The sequence below is a fragment of the Bos mutus genome, chromosome 1, assembly GCF_027580195.1.
Source record: "Bos mutus isolate GX-2022 chromosome 1, NWIPB_WYAK_1.1, whole genome shotgun sequence".
NCBI lineage: Eukaryota > Metazoa > Chordata > Mammalia > Artiodactyla > Bovidae > Bos > Bos mutus.
In genome coordinates, this window is record NC_091617.1 from 70,839,812 (window position 1) to 70,860,218 (window position 20,407).

General features: G+C 36.8%; 1 protein-coding gene and 1 non-coding gene across 9 annotated transcripts in view; one reads left to right on the plus strand and one right to left on the minus strand.

The window, feature by feature from the left end:
* The window catches only part of DLG1 (discs large MAGUK scaffold protein 1), a 277,900-nt gene that overhangs the window by 231,240 nt on the left and 26,253 nt on the right, over positions 1-20,407 (minus strand). The gene's annotated exons all lie outside the window — the stretch shown is intronic.
* On the plus strand, positions 6,356-6,462 carry LOC138989593 (U6 spliceosomal RNA). The gene has a single exon (XR_011465856.1). It is a non-coding gene; the product is annotated as a U6 spliceosomal RNA (small nuclear RNA).

The following is a 20,407-nucleotide window of genomic DNA, read 5'->3' on the forward strand; positions in this document are numbered from 1 at the left end:
CAAATATATAACAATGGTTACACTTTATTTTTTAAATATATTATAAACAAAAAAGTCTCTCACGGTCTGTCACTAACAAACATAGAAAGCATACTGTATCTTACCTTTGTAGTTACAATGCACAGGCAATCCATTACTCTACCATTACAATACTTAATACATAAGCAGTTTATTGCAAGCTATAAGTTGCCTATATGAATAAAAAATAAAAATAAAGTTGTGAGATAAAACCACTGATGAAAAGTTATAACTGTGACAAGATCTCTCCAGGATCCATTCTTAGAGGTAGCAATTTTTCTACTACCTGAAATACAGGAAACCAGAATGTGTCACGTGCCCTACAATCTTCTTTATGTAATCTATATTTGAAGAACTTGAAATTATCCCACAAAACACTGTGGAAGTCGTCAGGGTTTATTCCACAAGAGATCACTGCTGCTTCAGATGCTATTTCATTAATCCCTCTTTTAAAGATATGAGGTTGACAGGGAGTCATCTGATGAAATGTTCCACAAAATGTTCCCGATATAAATTTAAAATTCCTTCTCCATGTTTGCTACAGTTTGGATATTCGAAAAGAAAAAAAAAATCACTAAAAAGGAAAAAAAAAATTGTAAGCAAACATTTCTTTCACTAAACCATTTCAGCAACTGCAGCTTGCAAAGTAATGACTTTCTCAGGCAGTAATGAATGGAATATTCCATGTGGTATTTTTGAGAAGGGGGGAAAAGAAGAACAAAATGCAATAATTTAAAATATTATCTCTAAAACTTACTTCTTTTCCCTTTAAGAAAAAATGGTAATAGTAACATTTACCAATGTAGTCAGATATTAACTTTAGTGCCCCACTAAAACTATTTCACTTAATCCCTTAAAAAAAAAAGCCACCACCACAAAAAGATAATTGTAACTAAGTACCATTTCAAACTCCTCAAGAAGACTTTGTTTTTAACCCAGAAGTAGCCTAACTTTGTGAATTCATGTCCTGTCCTCAAATTCATTGGAAACAGAGCTACATAGGCTGACAGGGGACATGGCATACTGCTGCAACTGGCTTTGAGTTTCCTAATCTTGCAGTCACACTCCCCTGTAAAAATGTGTAATAATGAAGAGTATTACCTGCAATTTCTGTCCACAAGGTTTCCTCATGATGAGGAAATTATACAGATATCATAAATTGCCTCAAATTCAAACAAGTGAACTGCTCCAATTTGCTTTTTATGTCATGGGCTGCAACAGCAACTTTCACACTAAACCGAGTTTCATTATAAAGGATTATGCAAAAGAGTTAATACATGTATGTCACTTAGTACCTTCACATCATTATTGTTATTACTGATTGGCTATCAGGTGACAGCCTTTTGTTTCAAGTCTGATACACCTAAGACAGATCCAATGGGATTTTATCTTGAACACAATCTAATGGGACTGTTGTAAGGATTAACTAACTAAGGCACAGCACTTAAAATAATGCCCATCTTTCTAAGCGCTTAGTACAAGCCAGTTACAGCTATATATCTACATACATGCACATGCAACTATAAGGCTTGAAGGGTGGGCAGAAGTAAATTTCATCATTGGCCAACACATCCTTTCCTCCAAGCAGAACAGGTATCTTGGGAATTACCTACTCAGTTAGAGACTGAGAGTATCTGCTTTTTCCCACACACCCCAACAATCATTTGTTTGCTCTCAAGACAAAAAAGTAAAGCCCACTCATGGGTCATGATTCCTTAAACAAAGTTTACCATTTTAGAAAGAACACTGAAAACATTATAGGTAATATCTAACTACTAAGCACTACAGACGGCAAAGCGTCTGCCTACAATGTGGGAGACCCGGGTTTGATCCCTGGGTCGGGAAGATCTTCTGGAGAAGGAAATGGCAACCCACTCCAGTACTTTTGCCTGGAAAATCCCATGGACAGAGGAGCCTGATAGGCTACAGTCCATGGGATCGCAAAGAGTCGGACACAACTGAGCAACTAAACTTTCTTTCTTTCTGTGAGGGAAAATAAAGGGCTTTGTGAAACGCTTTAGCTAGTTTCTCCCTTAGGGTTCTGTGTAATTTTTATTATCTATTAGTATACCCTATAGAGAGAAGGCATTCCTAAGTTTGGCAGACCTCATGACAGTGGAGATTGAAAATCACTGTATCAAGAGTCAGAAACAGTGCTTCAGCCCATTAACAGAACTGAAACTGTGTAACTTTAAGTAGTCATTGCTATTGCTATTGCTAAGTCACTTCAGTCGTGTCTGACTCTGTGTGACCCCATAGACGGCAGCCAACCAGGCTCTCCCGTCCCCAGGATTCTCCAGGCAAGAACACTGGAGTGGGTTGCCATTTCCTTCTCCAATGCATGAAAGTGAAAAGTCAAAGTGAAGTCACTCAGTCATGTCCGACTCTTAGCGACCCCATGGACTGCAGCCTACCAGGCTCCTCCATCCACGGGACTTTCCAGGCAAGAGTACTGGAGTGATTTGCATTCTTAGGCAAATTCAGATGAAACTTCAAACTGACTCAATTAACATATAAATATTTAACAACATATTATTAAAAATATATCTAAAATACTGTTTTATTCTACTCACATTCAGAAAACAATTTTGGTCAAACTTCACATTCACCTTAAATGTTAGGGTCATGATTATAACTACAACCACTTTTTAAATTAATTCTTCATTTTGCTCAATTTCACTTCCATCTAAGTTGTTTAGATACAGCACTTTTAATCCATGTATTAATATATCACCTTACATATCTCAAATCACTGTTAGTACCTATTCACAGATACTAATTGATTTTCCCTATTTGTTTTCTCAGTATATATTATAACCTCTATAATATAACCACTTACTATATTATTCTTTAGTATACTTTTTAATTTTCAAAAAAAGCTTACACATACTATCCAATGCCTGCAGTTTTTAAGGTCATACTCAGGAATAATTATTTAATCTGTGTTAACTTCTACACTCACTGCATCTTTTACAAACATCCAAACTGACAGTGATTAAGGACATTTCAAGTCAATATCTTCTTCTTAAATAGTCATTTGCTGTGCAAACTATTGATAACTTATAACTATAAATTATAAACTTCTAACTTTAAAAATTTATAGTATTGATAATTATAAATATTATAATATTGATAATATTGATAATTATAATATGAGCAACCTTAGAGGTTTCAAATACAAGCCTTTGGGATGTCAACACCTCACCTAATATTCAGGCACAAAAGATATTTAACAGTATTTTAGAAAATCAATAGCTGTCTATATAGGCAATTGTTTCCAACCATAATAGAGTAATAGGGAACAGTTTAACTCTCCTACCTTAAAACAACTAAAAAATAGGACAAATAAGGAATAATGATTTTCAGATACTGAACAAAATCCCATAAATGCCCAGAAACTGCCTGGAAAAAGTTTCCACACTGCAGCAGAAGGATGGGGAAACTAAACAAAGTCCAGCAATCTAAGATAAGGAGCCAGAGTTTAGAATTCAGGAAGGTCAAGGTGTCTAAAATTCACAGATAAGAGTACCAGAGAGAAGAGGTGCATAGCATGAGATCCACAGATCTGCAGAGTTCTTCTTGAGTCTTTATTATACCCATTAGTCATATATATAAGGAAACTTGAGGCTGAGGAAAGAACCCTAGGTGGAACAATCCCAAAACTCATAAAGGGCTAAGAAGAATGGAAAAACTCCTAATATACAGGCTCTGGGTGGAGTACTCAGAAGAGTACTGGGACAAAATTAACCCTATACTGAAGGGTGCTTGGTCCCACTAAAAAAAGACTGAATGCAAGTTTCAAAAGGAGCAAGCTCTTTCCAAGTAATTTAACTGTATCTCAAACCAAATCTCAAGAATATTTAAGAGAACACAAAAATGCTGAGGACCTGAAAAGGTAAAATTTATAACATCTGCCAAATCTAATTTAAAAAATTATCAGGTATACAAAGAAGAGGTAAATATAACCTGGAGAGGAGAAAAGGCAATCAACAAAAAGAACCCAGACCTGCAGAAACAAGACTAACAGACACCGAAGACAAATTTATGGTTTCCAAAAGGGAGTGAAGAGGGGGAGAGGGACAAACAAATTAGGGATATGGGATTAACAAACTAGTACTAAACATAAAACAGGTAAGTAACAAGGATTTACCTGTATAGCACAGGAAAGCATACCCAATATCTTATAATAACCTATAATAAAGTATAATCTGCAAAAAGAAAAAAGAATCACTATGCTGCACACCTGAAACACAATATCATAAATCAACTTCAATAGAAACAAACAAATAAAAATCCAAACGACAGATGACAGAATTAGCACTCAAAGATATTTTAAAATTATTATAAACCTATCCCATATGTTCATGAATACAGAGGAAAGCATGAACATCTTAGTATATGTGCTGCTGAAGCGAGCACATGCATGAACATCTTAATGAGACATGGAAAATAAAAAAGGAATCAAATTAAACTTCTAGAGATAAAAATTCAAATACCTTAAAAAAAACTGATTAAATGAGATTAACACTTCAGAAAATTCATGAAGTGAAAACATAACAGAAACTGTCCAAAATACAACACATAGAGGAAAAAAGACTAAAAAAACATGAATCACATCAATGAGCTATGGGACAAATTCAATCAACCCGATAAACGCCTGTTTATACAGTCCCTAAAAAAAAAAAAAAAAAAAGAGAGAGAGAGGGTAACAGAAAACAATATTATTGAAATAATGGATAAAAACTTTCCATTATTTGGCAAAAACTATAAACACAGATCCAAGAAACTCCACAAATCCCAAAGACATGAAGAAAATTGTACAGTGGAAAGTGTAAAGAAATGGCAAGCATCAAACTCAGGACACTGATTCATTCTGGGGGATGAAGCAGAGAAGGTAATCAGGATGGAAAATAAAAGATCGTCAACTATATAACATTTCCTTTTCTTAAGCTAGGTAACAGGTACATGCATGCATTCGTCAGTTGCCCAGTTGTGTCCTACTCTTTGGGACCCCACTGACTGTAGCCTGCCAGGCTCCTCTGTCCATGGAATTTTCAGGCAAGAATACTGGAGTGGGTTGCCATTTTCCTCCTCCAGGCGATCTTTCCAAACTAAGGATTGAACCTGTGTCTCCTGTGTCTCCTGCACTGCAGGCAGATTCAAAATAGTCTCTTCAGATTTCTGTGTAACTATAATCTTTTTTTTCTAGTAACACACAAAAAGAAGATAATCAACAAGACAGTTGCCAAGAAGACAAAAAATTTTCAAAAACAGATTGTAGCAAACACCACCAAAAGAAATCAGGGAAGGTAAAAAATCCACCTGCCAATGCGGGAGACGTGGTTTCGATTCCAGGATCAGGAAGATCCCCTGCAGAAGGAAATGGCACCACTCCAATTCTTGCTGGGAAAATCTCATAGACAGAGGAGCCTGGCAGGTTACAGTCCATGGGATCACAGAGAGTTAGACACAACTCAGTGACTGAGCAAGGGCAAAGGGCTAGCGACACTGAAGAGGGATTTTATGTTCTTTATCCTTTGCTATACTGATAAATTACTGAGTATGCAACATTTTAATAAAAACAGTAAGATTATTTTATAAATCTACCATTTACTGAGAACTTCACTTTATATCAGACTCTGATTTAAGTTTTACATAAATTATTCCCCTCATACACTCTCTTACAGATGGTGGTAGTGGTAAAGAATCCACCTTCCAATGCAGGAAATGCCAGAGCGGCGGGTTAGATCCCTGGGTCGGGAAGATCCCTTGTAGTAGGAAATGGCAACCCACTCCAGTGTTCTTGCCTGGAAAAGTCCATGGGCAGAGGAGCCTGGCGGGCTATAGTACACAGGGTCGCAAAGAGTCAGACATGACTGAGCATGCTCACACCACCACCATCCCATCTCATACATAAAAGCACCAAAGGAAGGGAGTTCTGTTTTCACCTTCACTTTATAGATGAAGAAACTAAAAGCAGTTAGGCAATCTGCCCTATATTTATAATGTAATGCAACAGATCTAAACACAGACATATAAGAAAATTCTTACGGAACGATACACAGTTCTCATTTTAAATATATAAGAGCTAAATAATATACTATATACTTATTAACATACAGAATTTGTTGAATAAATATATATCAAATGGTTGAAAGTGGTTGTCTCAATGAAAGAATATTTTAAAAAGGACTGACGTTCAACAATGTACACCTCTCTGTACATATATGTTTTAAGATATGCCTGAATTATCTTTGTAATCAGATTTTTTTTTTAAGTAAATAACTGAAAAAGATAGCAATTCCTGTGGAAAAGAAGCATCAGAAGCCAGGTTACAGTGCTGGCTTCAGCAGCACATATACTAAAACTGGAACCATACAGAGAAGATTATCATGGCCCCCGCACAAGTATGACATGCAAATTCATGAAGCCATCCATATTTTTATACCTATGGCTGATTCATGTTGATGTATGGCAGAAATCAACACAATATTGTAAAGCAATTATCCTTCAATTAAAAATAATTTTTTTTAAGAAGCCAATTACAGAATATTGGGAATGAGAAGGACAGAATGGAAAAATATAAACTACTTTTTTCAAGAAACTTAACTAGGAAGAGAAGGAATACTACAGGGTCCTACTGAGAACTTTTCCTATTTGTCTGTTTTCTTTTAATGGAATCTTTGAATGTATTTATAGGGTAAACGGAAAAAGGAAACAAAGGTCCAAGAGAGGATAAGGTTATAGAGATTACATGAGGAGTGGAGAGAATGAGATTTCAAAAGATAAAAAGATCAACAGTGCAATAGAAGTTTTCAATATTTATCTGAGACAGTGACTTTCACATAACTGAAAATGTATTTCTATAAAGCTGGAAATTTCTGTGGTGAGCATGTATTACTTTGGTAATCCCAACAAATGGGGAGGGTTATTTTAAATATCCATACACTTTACTGGGGAAAATGTATATATGCATTTTATTCCAACTCAAAATCCCCACATTTTTCACATTTGGAGAAACACAAGGGGGAACTTGTTTAAGAGCATATGAGGTGATAGTAATGCTCTAATACTGAAGATGGTAACAGATGCAGATATGGATAACAAATAAAATTATTTAAATGAGTTACTGAAAATGTCTTATAATCAAAACTCATAATTTAAAACTGGGGATGCCTTCTTGCACAGCATGAATCTGTAACTATTGTGGTACACTTAAGCTTTAACAGATTTTTATTTTCTTAGTAACTATAATATTTTGCCAAGTTTTCTCCTAGATTAACAGCTTGGCATAATATGGCAGTTGTTCCACTTCTCTCATAGCATTTCATTATATTTCACTTCCATTTAAAAGTTATTATTTTAGTGGTATTTCCTTTGGTTCTAGAACTGGCATCTACCATTTACACACTGAAATAAGACTGTCATAGATATAAACATAAGAACATAAAAATTACATAACAGTGAATATAAAATAACAGCATAGAGGTCATCAAAATCACCTGCGGAAACATATAATACACACGTCACTTAGTACACACACCTGTCAGCTTTGGTCTTGATGAAACTTTTCAATTACAGGGTCTCTAAGGGTTGTGCCGGAGAAGGCAATGGCACCCCACTCCAGTACTCTTGCCTGGAAAATTCCATGGACAGAGGAGCCTGGTAGGCTGCAGTCCATGGGGTCGCTAAGAGTCGGACACGACTGAGCGACTTCCCTTTCACTTTTCACTTTCATGCATTGGAGAAGGAAATGGCAACCCACTCCAGTGTTCTTTGCCCGGAGAATCCCAGGGACGGGTGAATCTGGTGGGCTGCCATCTATGGGTCGCACAGAGTCGGACACGACTGAAGCGACTTAGCAGCAGCAGCAGCAGCAGCAAGGGTTATGCATTATTTCAAGTTTTACACACTCACACCACTTAAAAACTGGAATTAAATGAGACAGCACTGTAAATCTGGTGGCAGAGAGAGGGAGTTCAAACTAGTGTCTCCAGGATGTAATGAGAGAGAGAGACATTCTGCTAGAAAAACAGAATATTAGTTAACAAGGATAAAAACCTTGAGGACACTGATGAAGGACAGAGGAAAACAAGCTGAGCACCAATACATATGATTATCAACTACTCTGAAGGCAGGAATTCAAATATGTGAAAAAATTATGAAGTTGTGCTATAAAATTTGGTCAGCTGTCTTCCAAAGCACATAGGAAGAACTGAAATGGAGGTGTGCATTAGGGATATAGAGTTACGGGATAGATGGTACCAAAGTACTGAATTTGAATAGACAAACCTCTGCTAGCAAAGTAATGTCTCTGCTTTTAAAAACACTGTCTAGATTTGTCATAGCTTTTTTTCCAAGGAGCAAGTGTCTTTTAATTTCACGGCTGCAGTCACCAACTGCAGTGATTTTGGAGCCCAAGAAAATAAGGTCTGTCATTGTTTCCACTGTTTCCCCTTCTATTTGCTATGAAGTTATGAGACTGTATGCCATGATCTTCATTTTTTGAATGTTTGAGTTTTAAGCCAGCCTTTTCACTCTCCTCTTTCATTTTCATCAAGAGGCTCTTTAGTTCCTCTTCACTTTCGACCATAAGGGTGGTATCATTATTGGTATTTCTCCTGGCAATCTTGATTTCAGCTTGTGCTTCATCCAGCCCAACATTTTGCATGCATAGAAGTTAAACAAGCAGGGTGACAATATACAGCTTTGACATACTACTTTCCCAATTTTGAATCAGTCTGTTGTTCCATGTCCAGTTCTAACTGGAGCTTCTTGACCTGCATACAGGTTTTGCAGGAGGCAGGGAAGGTGGTCTGGTATTCCCATCTCTAAGAATTTTCCATAGTTTGTTGTGATCCACACAGTCAAAGGCTTTAACGTAGTCAATGAAACAGAAGTAAATGTTTTTCTGTAATTCTCTTGCTTTTTCTATGATCCAATGGATGATGGCAATTTCGTTCTTCTGCCTTTTCTAAACCCAGCTTGTAAATTCAAATTACTAATTTTTCTCTTATTTTATTAATTATAGTGTGGTATTTTCATTGTCTAGGTAACAAATCCAATTACTAAGCAAGTTTATTAAATTAAGTCAGAGAAAAATATCTGCCTTAAAGTCTGAAATTTTAAGTTCTAATCTCAGTTTTTCCAAATGATAATATTGTAAGTTTAGGCAGTCACAACATCCCTGAATTACAGTTCACTGAATTTTAAAGCGAGTATCAGCTCTAAGTACTAAAGACCAAAATCTGACTTAACTCATATATATTAGGAGATTACTAATAGGCAAGAATCCATAATCCTGTAACATCTCAAAATATAATAATGTATGTGAAGGGGCCCTTTAAAACTACACAAGTTGAAAGTAAGATTTTTATAATGCTTTCCTATGGAACATGTGAACATTTTTTTTTTAAAAAAGGAAGAAAGAACACAATGTACCAGCTTAAAAATTAATACTATAATATGTTTAGACCAGTAATGTTTCTCAAATTTTATATTACTAATTCTGATGCAAAAGACTAAAGATAAGGCTCTGTCACCTGCCTCTTTACTCTTACATACCAAAGATAATATTGCAAAGAAAAGGCATTCAGAAGGAAGAGAGAAACAGAAGTCACTATTCCAACTGATTCTAGTTCTGGGGCAGTGAAAATTCAAAATGAACTTGAGAGAACTGTGCCAGCATGCAAGAACATACTCAAAGACAAATGTATGCATGTCAAAAGGACATGGAGGGATGCCTTCAAGAGATCCTCCACATTTGGAGTAATCTGAGTATCCAAAGAGCAATAGCTGAAATCTGTATGCAGGTCAAGAACTGGACATGGAACAACAGACTGGTTCCGAATCTGGAAAGGAATACATCAAGGCTGTATACTGTCACTCTGCTTATTTAACTTATATGCAGAGTACATCATGAGAACGCTGGGCTGGAGGAAGCACAAGCTGGAATCAAGATTGCCAGGAGAAATATCAATAAACTCAGATATGCAGATGACACCACCCTTATTGCAGAAAGTGAAGAGCTCAAGAGCCTCTTGATGAAAGTGAAAAGAGAAGAGTGAAAAAGTTGGCTTAAAGCTCAACATTCAGAAAACTAAGATCATGGCATCCAGTTCCATCACTTCATGGAAATAGATAGGGAAACAATGGAAACAGTGAGAGACTTTATTTTAGGGGGCTCCAAAATCACTGCAGATAGTGACTGCAGCCATGAAATTAAAAGAGGCTTGCTCCTTGGAAGAAAAGCTAAGACCAACCTAGACATCATATTAAAAAGCAAAAACATTGCTTTACCAACAAAGGTCCATCTAGTCAAAGCTATGGTTTTTCCAGTGGTCATGTATGAATGTGAGAGTTGGACTATAAAGAAAGCTGAGTGCCGAAGAATTGATGCTTTTGAACTGTGGTGTTGAAGAAGACTCTTGAGAGTCCCTTGGACTGCAAGGAGATCCAACCAGTCCATCCTAAAGGAAATCAGTCCTGAATATTCATTGGAAGGACTGATGCTGAAGCTGAAACTCCAGTACTTTGGCCAGTTGATGCAATGACTCACTGGAAAGACTCTGATGCTGGGAGGGATTGAAGGAGGGAGGAGAAGAGGATGACAGAGGATGAGATGGCTGGATGGCATCACCAACGCAATGGACATGAGTTTGAGTGAACTCCAGGAGTTGGTGATGGACAGGGAGGCCTGGCATGCTGCAGTCCATGGGGTGGCAAAGAGTCAGACATGACTGAGCGACTGAACTGAACTGACTGAACCAAATAACTGAGATAGACTGTAAACACTAAGTAAGTAACATCCTTCATGCCATAGTGATAGTTGTTGTGTTTTCTTTTTATAGTGATAATTTTATTCAGAACAGCAAGAATAAAGTGTGGGTGTAGGGCTATTTAGTCACCTCTGCAGGGGACCATCACATAAACTACTCTAAAAACTGGTCATTAAAAGAAAATATAAGCTTTACCCTATCTTTTTAGGAGAAAGTTTCAACCCTAACTGATTGGGATAAGTACTTTTTACAGAAGAACACCAACTAATAAATACAAATGGAATGATAAAATTAGAAAGGATAATCAACACATTTTGAAACTTCTAATGGAATTAAGTGATGTAGGCAAAGATCATTAATGGGCGAATCAGGTAAATATTTACTCAATACAAGGTGCTAAATTGCTACCCCCAAAGATACTTAATAACTACAAAAAGAAAATCATAACTGTACAAGGAGGATCTGGAGGTCACCATCTCTAAGTAATCATACTTAATCATCACAAGTGCAACACCCTGATATCATATGCTTCCTGCTGTGATGCAATCTAAAGTACTATATATCATTATGAAGTCTGCTTACCAAAAATGAGTCTAATCAACCTTGACATCTAACTTCTGTTATCAGAAATGTAAGACTTACTGAAATGACTTAACATGAAAAAACAGATTGCTGAACAAATACACACTATGTATTATACTGTAAGACAACTGGCATGGTCTCTTCAAAAAGCCATTTAAAGGGGTAAAAAAAGATGGGGAGGCCATTCCCCTAGATTTTAAGTGAGTAAAGACAATGTACCAGGTTTGGTATGTGCCCTCCTGACTCACTGCATTGCCTGCCCCCAGACCTTCACATCTGCTTTTCATCCTGAGCCGCCCTGGCAACACCTCGTGCCTCTGGCCTGTCGTCCACAGTTCACCCTCTCACCTTCTTACTTGCAGCTTTCCTGTAAAACCAAATACCATATCCCCCGCACCCACAAATCCACAACCCTGAAGTACAGGGGAACTGATGGTCACCAGAAGCCAGAAGAAATTCTCTATGGCTTCTCAGAGATGCTATACCCAAGATTCAGCAATCAGTCACACTTAGCGGCAGGAAGCATCCTTGTATTAGTTTTTCCTTATTTCCAGATTATTCACCTTTTCCCTTACTTGTGCTCCCTAGGAGTGAATGAACTCTCTAAATAAAGTACCTAATAAAGCATTAGCTCTCTGCCTCAAGTTCTGTTATCAAGGAAATTCAGATAAAAATTGACTTAATGATTAAATTCAGTACATGAATCTTAACTGGCTTTTTAAAAGTCCTAAAAGATAGATCAGAATCAATTGTGGATTGGAGAGATAATTTAATAATATTTATTAACTTTCTTAGGTGTGATAATAGTGTAAGGTTACACAGGAGAATGTTTGACTTTGGGAGACATATGAAGTTTTTACAAGTTAAGTGCATGATGTCTATGCCTGATTTTCAAATAGATTCCCCAAATACACATACAGAGAAAAGGCAAATGTTATAAAATATTAGTAAATGTTGACTCTACATGAATGTTTGTTGGTCTGTTCTTTTCATTTTACAAAATATCTCATAATTCAGTCACTTGGCAACTCCATTATCACATATATCCATCCTTAACTGTATTACTGAAACAGATTCCTAACAGGCCTCCTGCTCTACCCTTACTACAGTGAATTTTCAACAAAACATCCTGGATGATCCTTTTAAAGGTTAGGTTAAATGATGCCACTCCTCTGCTCCAAAACTTTGCAAATGCTTCACATGATCTGCCCCTGTCTTACACTCTGACCTAATCTCCCACTGCTCCTTACTCACTCTGCTCTAGCCCCACTGGCCATACTGCTATTTCTCATATATTCCAGCCTTCTTCTTGCCTTGGTCTTTATACTGGTTATCCCTCCAACAGTTGGATTAACTTCCAATTCTTTACACAAGTATCACCTCAATCAGGCCTACCATAAATACCCTATTGAAAATTGCAAAGCATCTCCCCCACACACAATCTGGCATCCCTGTTCCTCTTAATCCCCTACTCTTTCTTTCTTCTTATCACTTATCACCTTCTAACCTACTAGATAAATGCATGATATACAATAGGTACTCAGTATCTGTTGACTAAATGAATTGACATTCAAAATAAAATGACCAGTGACCAAAGAAGAAAAGAATTCTAAAGGATGAGTGGAGAAACAGGCAGTGGCCAAACAATTTGGGATTTGAGTCTCATGAGGGATTTTCTACTTCATTTGAAAGGAATGGAAATCTAATCAAAGGTAATGACATAATTTGCATTTTATAAAGATAATCCTGTAAATAACTGGTCATAAATTCAAAATGGGAAAGTGTGAACACAGACAGGCCAAGAATCTAGGCAAAAAAATGAGGATGGTTTAGACTAGAGTGGCAAGAATGAGACATACTGGAATGCTGATTCATGTGAAACTTTGCAAACTGCAGCACAAATTAGATGTAAATGTGAAAGCCAAAATAAAAGCCTCTAACAAATAATACAGTAGAATATCTTTATGACCTAAGAGTTGGAAAACACTTCAAAGGGCACAAAAAGCATTAAGCATAAATTGAACTATATAAAAGAAATATTGATTATTAAAAGATTGTACTTGATAATTAAAAGATTAAAAAGAATGCTTCAGAGAGGGGAAAAAAAATACATATTATACATATACCTGACAAAGGAATCATTCCAGATAGAGACCTCCTACAAATCAGTAAGATAGAAAACATAACTCAGGAAAAAGTGTTAAAAACTTGAACACTTCAAAAAAGATAGCAAAATGAACAGTAAACATATGAAAAGGTGTTTGTTAATCTTGTTAATGAAGAAGTGCAAATACAACTATGAAGTACCAGTACACACCTACCAGAATGGATGAAATTAATAAAAAGACTAATAACAAGTGTTGACCATTACATGAAAAATGAAACTTACACATACTAGTGGCAACTATATTAATAAAAACAGGTATAATCATTTTGCAAAAGTGTTTCCATTATGTACTAAACCTAAACATATCATTTTCACAATTGGGTATATAAGCAACAGAAACGCATACACAGGTGCCCAAAAAATATACACAGTTCTGCTGTGTTATTCTAAAAATATAAATTTGTTCCAATGCAACTGATGTATTAGGGAACAATATGATCAAAGCACAAATTTCACATTTGCTTATGCACAATCCAATCTATGAGAAACACTAGGTAAGGACAGAAAATTGAACCCAGATGGAAAAAGACACATAGGAATACATAAAATGTTCATATTTCAGGCTTTAGTTAGAATGTTATGAGTCACACTGGTGGTGTAACTTCTCCTCTACTTCCAGATCAATCTCCTCACCAGCACTTCACAATAACTCACAAGCCTCAACCAGGACACACACTCCCATATCAAGCAAGATTTTTTTTCATGGTAAAATGTCATATATATTGTAATTTATGCATTTCTTAATCATTTAACATTTGCGAACCGTGCTGCCATTTTCATTAGGTCCTTAGCTTTGGTATATGTGGCACCTACAAGTTTTAAGTTTTGAGTCCTCCATTTTCTAAATATATAAGCCCTGTGATTTTTATTGAACACCTTTGCAAAGTATGGTGATTTTTAAGAAGTTAAACACTGTGCTATGGCAGATATAACCATAAAAGAATATTCAAAGCAGCACTAACCCAAAACTAGAAACAAGTGGAATATTCATCATCAACAGAATGGATAAATACAGTGTGGTTATATCATAAAATGGAATATTAAACAGCAGAAATAAACAAAAAACTTCAAATTATGAATGAAATTCACACCTGAAAAAAAGCTAGATACAAGAAGTTAGAGTACATACTATATGACTTAATATATACTTTTAAGAGAGGCAAAACTGATCTTTGGTGTTGGAAATTAAGATAGCCCTTTGAGGAAAGGGGAGTAGGTGGTGAACACAAAAGGGAAGAGGGAGATTTGGGGGTACTGGTATATTTCTTTTTTAAAATTGAAATATAAAGGACATACTATAAAATTCACCAAATTCTAAAGTGCACAATTCAGTGGTTTTTAGTATATTCACGGAGTTTTGCAACCATTATCACTGTCTAATTCCAGAACCCATTAGCAGTCATTCCATTTTTCCCCCTGACCTGATATATTCACAATGCAGTAATTCATCAAGCTGCTAAGTTGCTTCAGTCACGTCCGACTCTGTGCAACCCCAGAGACGGCAGCCTACCAGGCTCCTCTGTCCCTGGGATTCTCCAAGCAAGAGAAGTGGGTTGCCATTTCCTTCTCCAATGCATGAGGGTGAAAAGTGAAAGTGAAGTCGTTCAGTCGCATCCAACTGTTTGCGACCCCATGGACTGCAGCCCACCAGGCTCCTCCGTCCATGGGATTTTTCCAGGCAAGAGTACTGGAGTGGGGTGCCATTGCCTTCTCCTTTCATCAAGCTATACATTTATAATTTGTGGACCTTTACGTATGAATATTACATAGTACTTCCATAAACGTATAAAGTTACTGTTTAGAAGACTTCAGATTAAACCTGGTAGACTGAATATATGCTTTAACTCTACTATCTCCTAACTCAAATTAAAGCAGGTGGATTATTTTACAGCATTAAATACAAGGTCAAACAGAAAGGGAAAAGAGATATCCTCCCTATACCACTGAGTCAGGTAATTTTGCTCCCATAAAAATGAACTCACAAGGGCTGAAAAGGGGGACCGAAAGACAGCAGAGACAACTGAAAACAAGACTACATTACTGAAAGTGGATTTCCTGTGTATTATGTTTGCTCTATTGTTGTTCAGTTGCTAAGTCATGTTTGACTCTTTGTGACCCCATATCCTACAGCACATCAGGCTTCCCTGTCCTCCACTATCTCCCAGTTCAGTTCAGATCTGTCGCTCAGTCATGTCTGACTCTTTGCAACACCATGAACAGCAGCACACCAGGCCTCCCTGTCCATCACCAACTCCCGGAGCCCACCCAAACTCATGTCCATTGTGTCGATCATGCCATCCAACCATCTCATCCTCTATTGTCCCCTTCTCCTCCTGCCCTCAATCTTTCCCAGCATCAGGGTCTTTTCAAATGAGTCACCTCTCTGCATCAGGTGGCCAAAGTATTGGAGTTTCAGCTTTAGCATCAGTCCCTCCAATGAACACCCAGGACTGATCTCCTTTAGGATGGACTGGTTGGATCTCCTTGCAGTTCAAGGGACTCTCAAGAGTCTTCTCCAACACCACAGTTCAAAAGCATCAATTCTTCAGTGCTCAGCCTTCTTTATAGTCCAACTCTTACATCCATACATGACTACTAGAAAAACCATAGCCTTGACTAGACGGACCTTTGTTGGCAAAGTTATGTCTCTGCTTTTAAATATGCGGTCTAGGTTGCTCTTAACTTTCCTTCCAAGCAGTAAGCGTCTTCTAATTTCATGGCTGCAATCATCATCCCCAGTGATTTTGGAGCCCAGAAAAATAAAGTCAGCCACTGTTTCCACTGTTTCCCCATCTATTTGCCATGAAGTGATAGGACCGGATGCCATGATCTTAGTTTTCTGAATGTTGAGCTTTAAGCCAACTTTTTCACTCTCTTCTTTCACTTTCATCAAGAGGCTCTTCAGTTCTTCTTCACTTTCTGCCATAAGGGTGGTGTCATCTGCATATCTGAGGTTATTGATATTTCTCCCGGCAATCTTAATCCCAGCTTGTGCTTCTTCCAGCTCAGCGCTTCTCATGATGTACTCTGCATATATGTTAAATAAGCAGGGTGACAATATACAACCTTGACGTACTCCTTTTCCTATCTGGAACCAGTCTGTTGTTCCATCTCCAGTTCTAACTGTTGCTTCTTGATCTGCATATAGGTTTCTCAAGAGGCAGGTCAGGTGGTCTGGTATTCCCATCTCTTTCAGAATTTTCCAGTTTGCTCAAATTCATGTCCATTGAGTCAGTGATGCTATCTAACCACCTCATCCTCTGCTGCCCTCTTCTCCTCCGGCCTTTAATCTTTTCCAGCATCAGGATCTTTTCCAAGAAGTCAGCTCTTCACATCAGGTGGCCAAAGTATTAGAGCTTTAGCATCAGTCTTCCAATGAATATTCAGGGTTGATTTTCTTTAGAATTGACTGATCTGATCTCTTTGCAGTCCAAGGGACTCTCAAGAGTCTTCACCACCAGCACAGTTCAAAAACATCAATTCTTCAGCAGTTGGACTTTATGGTCCAACTCTCATCCGTACATGACAAAAAACCTAGTTTTGACTATATGAACCTCTGTTGGCAAAGTGATGTCTCTGCTTTTTAATATGCAGTCTAGTTTTGTCATAGCTTTTCTTCCAAGAAGCAAGCATCTGTTAATTTCATGGCTGCAGTCACTGTCACTGCTTCTAACTTTTTTCCCTTCTATTTGCCATGAAGTGATGGGATCAGAGGCCAAGATCTTAGTTTTTTGAATGCTGAGTTTTAAGCCAGCTTTTTCTCTCTCCTATTTTACCCTCATCAAGCAGCTCTAGTTCCTCTTCACCTTCTGCCATTAGAGTGGTATCATCTGCATACATGAGACTGTTATTTCACTTGGCAATCTTGATTCCAGCTTGTGATTCATCCAGCCCTGCATTTCGCATGTACTCTGCATATAAGTTAAATAAGCAGGATGACAACATTCCTTGATGTACTCTTTTCCCAATTTTGGATCAGTCTGTTGTTCCATGTCCAGTCCTAACTGTTGCTTCTTGACCTGCACACAGGTTTTGCAGGAGGCAGGTAAGGTGGTCTGGTATTCCCATCTCTTGAAGAATTATCTAGTTTGTTGTGATCCACACAAAGGCTTTAGCGTAGTCAATGAAGCAGAGATGCTTTTCTGAAATTCTTTAGCTTTTTCTATGATCCAATGTATGCTGGCAATTTGATCTTTGGTTCCTCTGCCTTTTCTAAACTCAGCTGTATCTGGAAGTTCTTGGTTTTCATACTGTTGAAGTCTAGCTTGAAGGATTTTGAGCATTATCTTGCTAGCATGTGAAATGAGTGCAATTGTGCAGTAGTCTGAACATTCTTTGGCGTTGTCCTTCTTTGGGATTGGAATGAAAACTGACCTTTTCTAGTCCTGTGGCCACTGCTGACTTTTCCAAATTTGCTGGCATATTGAGTGCAGCACTTTCACAGCATCATCTTTTAGGATTTGAAATAGCTCAGCTGGAATTCCATCAGCTACACTAGCTTTGCTTGTAGCGATGCTTCCTAAGGCCCACTTGACTTCACACTCCAGGATATCTAGGCTCTAGGTGAATAACCACACCATCATGGTTATCCTGGTCATTAAGACCTTTTTTGTATAGTCCTGCCACCTGTTCTAATCTCTTCTGCTTCTGTTGGGTCCTTATCATTTCTGTCCTTTACCGTGCCCATCTTTGCATGACATGTTTCCTTGATATCTCCAATTTTCTTGAAGAGAGCTCTAATCTTTCCTATTCTATTGTTTCCCTCTATTTTGCACTGTTCAAAGAAAGCCTTATCTCTCCTTGATAGTCTCTAGAGCCCTACATTCAGTTGAATCTATTGTTCGTTTCTGCCTTGCTTTTCACTTCCCTTCTATCCTCAGCTATTTGTAAAGCCACCTCAGACAACCACTTTGCTTATGGTTACTGTTTCTTGTACAGTGTTACAAACCTTTGTCCATAATTCTTCAGGGACTCTACCAGATTTAATCCCTTGAATCTATTCGTCACCTCTACTGTATAATCATAAAGAATTTCTTTTTAATCTACCTAAATTAACTCTTTTATCACAGAGTCACACTATACTTTTCGATCTGCAACCTGCTTTCAATCATTTAATAACATATAGGAGATATAGAGACTTGTATTTTTACGCGTGCTACTTTATATTGCATTAAGTGGCTGTACAATAACATGTTTATCCAGTTTCTTACTAATAATCATTTAGATTGCTTTGTTTTTTACTAATTTTATAAGTAATACTGTAATGTACATATATTTTTAATATATATTAACAGTTTGTGAGTCCATCCATGACATATACTGGATCAAAGGATATGAATATTTACTGTCAAGCTATCTTTAAAAATTGTTATACACAGTATTCTCCTACCAACAGTATAAGAGTTTCTGTTTCCTCATACTGAATCTTTGACAGTCAAGTTAGTGAAAAATATTCTGTTCATTTTTTTTAAGTTACATTGACCATCTCTTCATAGGTTCATTGGTCCATTTATATTTCTTTCCCTCCAAACTGCCCATTCCTATCCTTTGGTCACTTTCCTATTGAATTTGGCCTTTTTCTTCTTACTGACCTATAAGAGGTTTCCTGAGTTAAAAGGGTTAGAAATTCATTCCTTTTTTTATACGTGATGGAATTTCTTCCCAGAGTATCATTTCTTATTTCCTCATTGTATCTTTCAAGATATAGAAATTCTACAATCAAAGTTCAAACAATCAAACTCTGTAAAGTCCACAAAGAAATTCTACAATTCTACAGAGTCAGTAACCTTTTCTTTGAATTTTTCAAGATTTTCTTTGTTGTCATGTTTAGAAAAGCTTTCACTCTATCCAAAAATAATTTAAAAGTTTATTTTTATGGGTTTTTTTTAAACCTTTGAATCTTTGCTCCATTTGAAATGTACTGTATCATCACAAACAGGATTACCATAGACTAAATGTATCCTTCTCCAAATTCACAGGTTGAAATTCTAACCCCAAATGTGACAGTATTAACAAATGGGGCCTTTGGGAAGTGATTATGTCTTGAGTAGAGATTTTGTGAATGGCTTTAGTGCTGGTACAAAAGAAATCTCAGAGAGCTTCTTCACACCTTCTCTGGTGATGAGGACACAGCAAGAAAATGGTCACTGATGAACCAGAAAGTGAGATCTCACTACACAGTGAATCTATTAGTGATCTGATCTTGGACTTCCCATTCTCCAGAACTGTAAGAAATAAATCTGTGTTATTGATAAGCTACTCAGTCTATGGCATCCTGTTTGAGCAGACAAAAAGAATGTGCGTGCCCCCTCTGTTGGAATTTCTCTTTAAATCTGGCAGTTTCTCCTACTCTTGCATTTTGCTTCCTTTCAAATATTCTTCTCCTTACAATCTCTAAAAGTAATTGCTCTTATTTTAGAATGGATTTGTTTTTATAAAAATGACACATGCTCATTATGTTTTGAAAGTAACAGAAAAGTACTAAGAAAAAATATCCCCATCACCCACAATCATTAATATTACACAAACATTTCCAAACATCTCACTAGGCATATGTTCAAAGTAAAAGAAAGATATACCAAAACCAAAAAAAGTTATAATTAAATGGAATACTAATTAAATGAATTAGTATTACTAGGCGTATGTTCAAAGTAAAAGAAAGATATACCAAAGCCAAAAAAGTTATAACTAAATGGAATACTAACTAAATTAATATTATGATACTAATTAATACTTTTAAAAATAGCATTAATTCTTATTTTATTACATCAGAAGAAATAGAAGAAAAACAATCACATGGCTACATATTAACTGACAATGGGAATCTTGCAAGAGTTAGATCAGTTATCAACGGTTAAAAAAA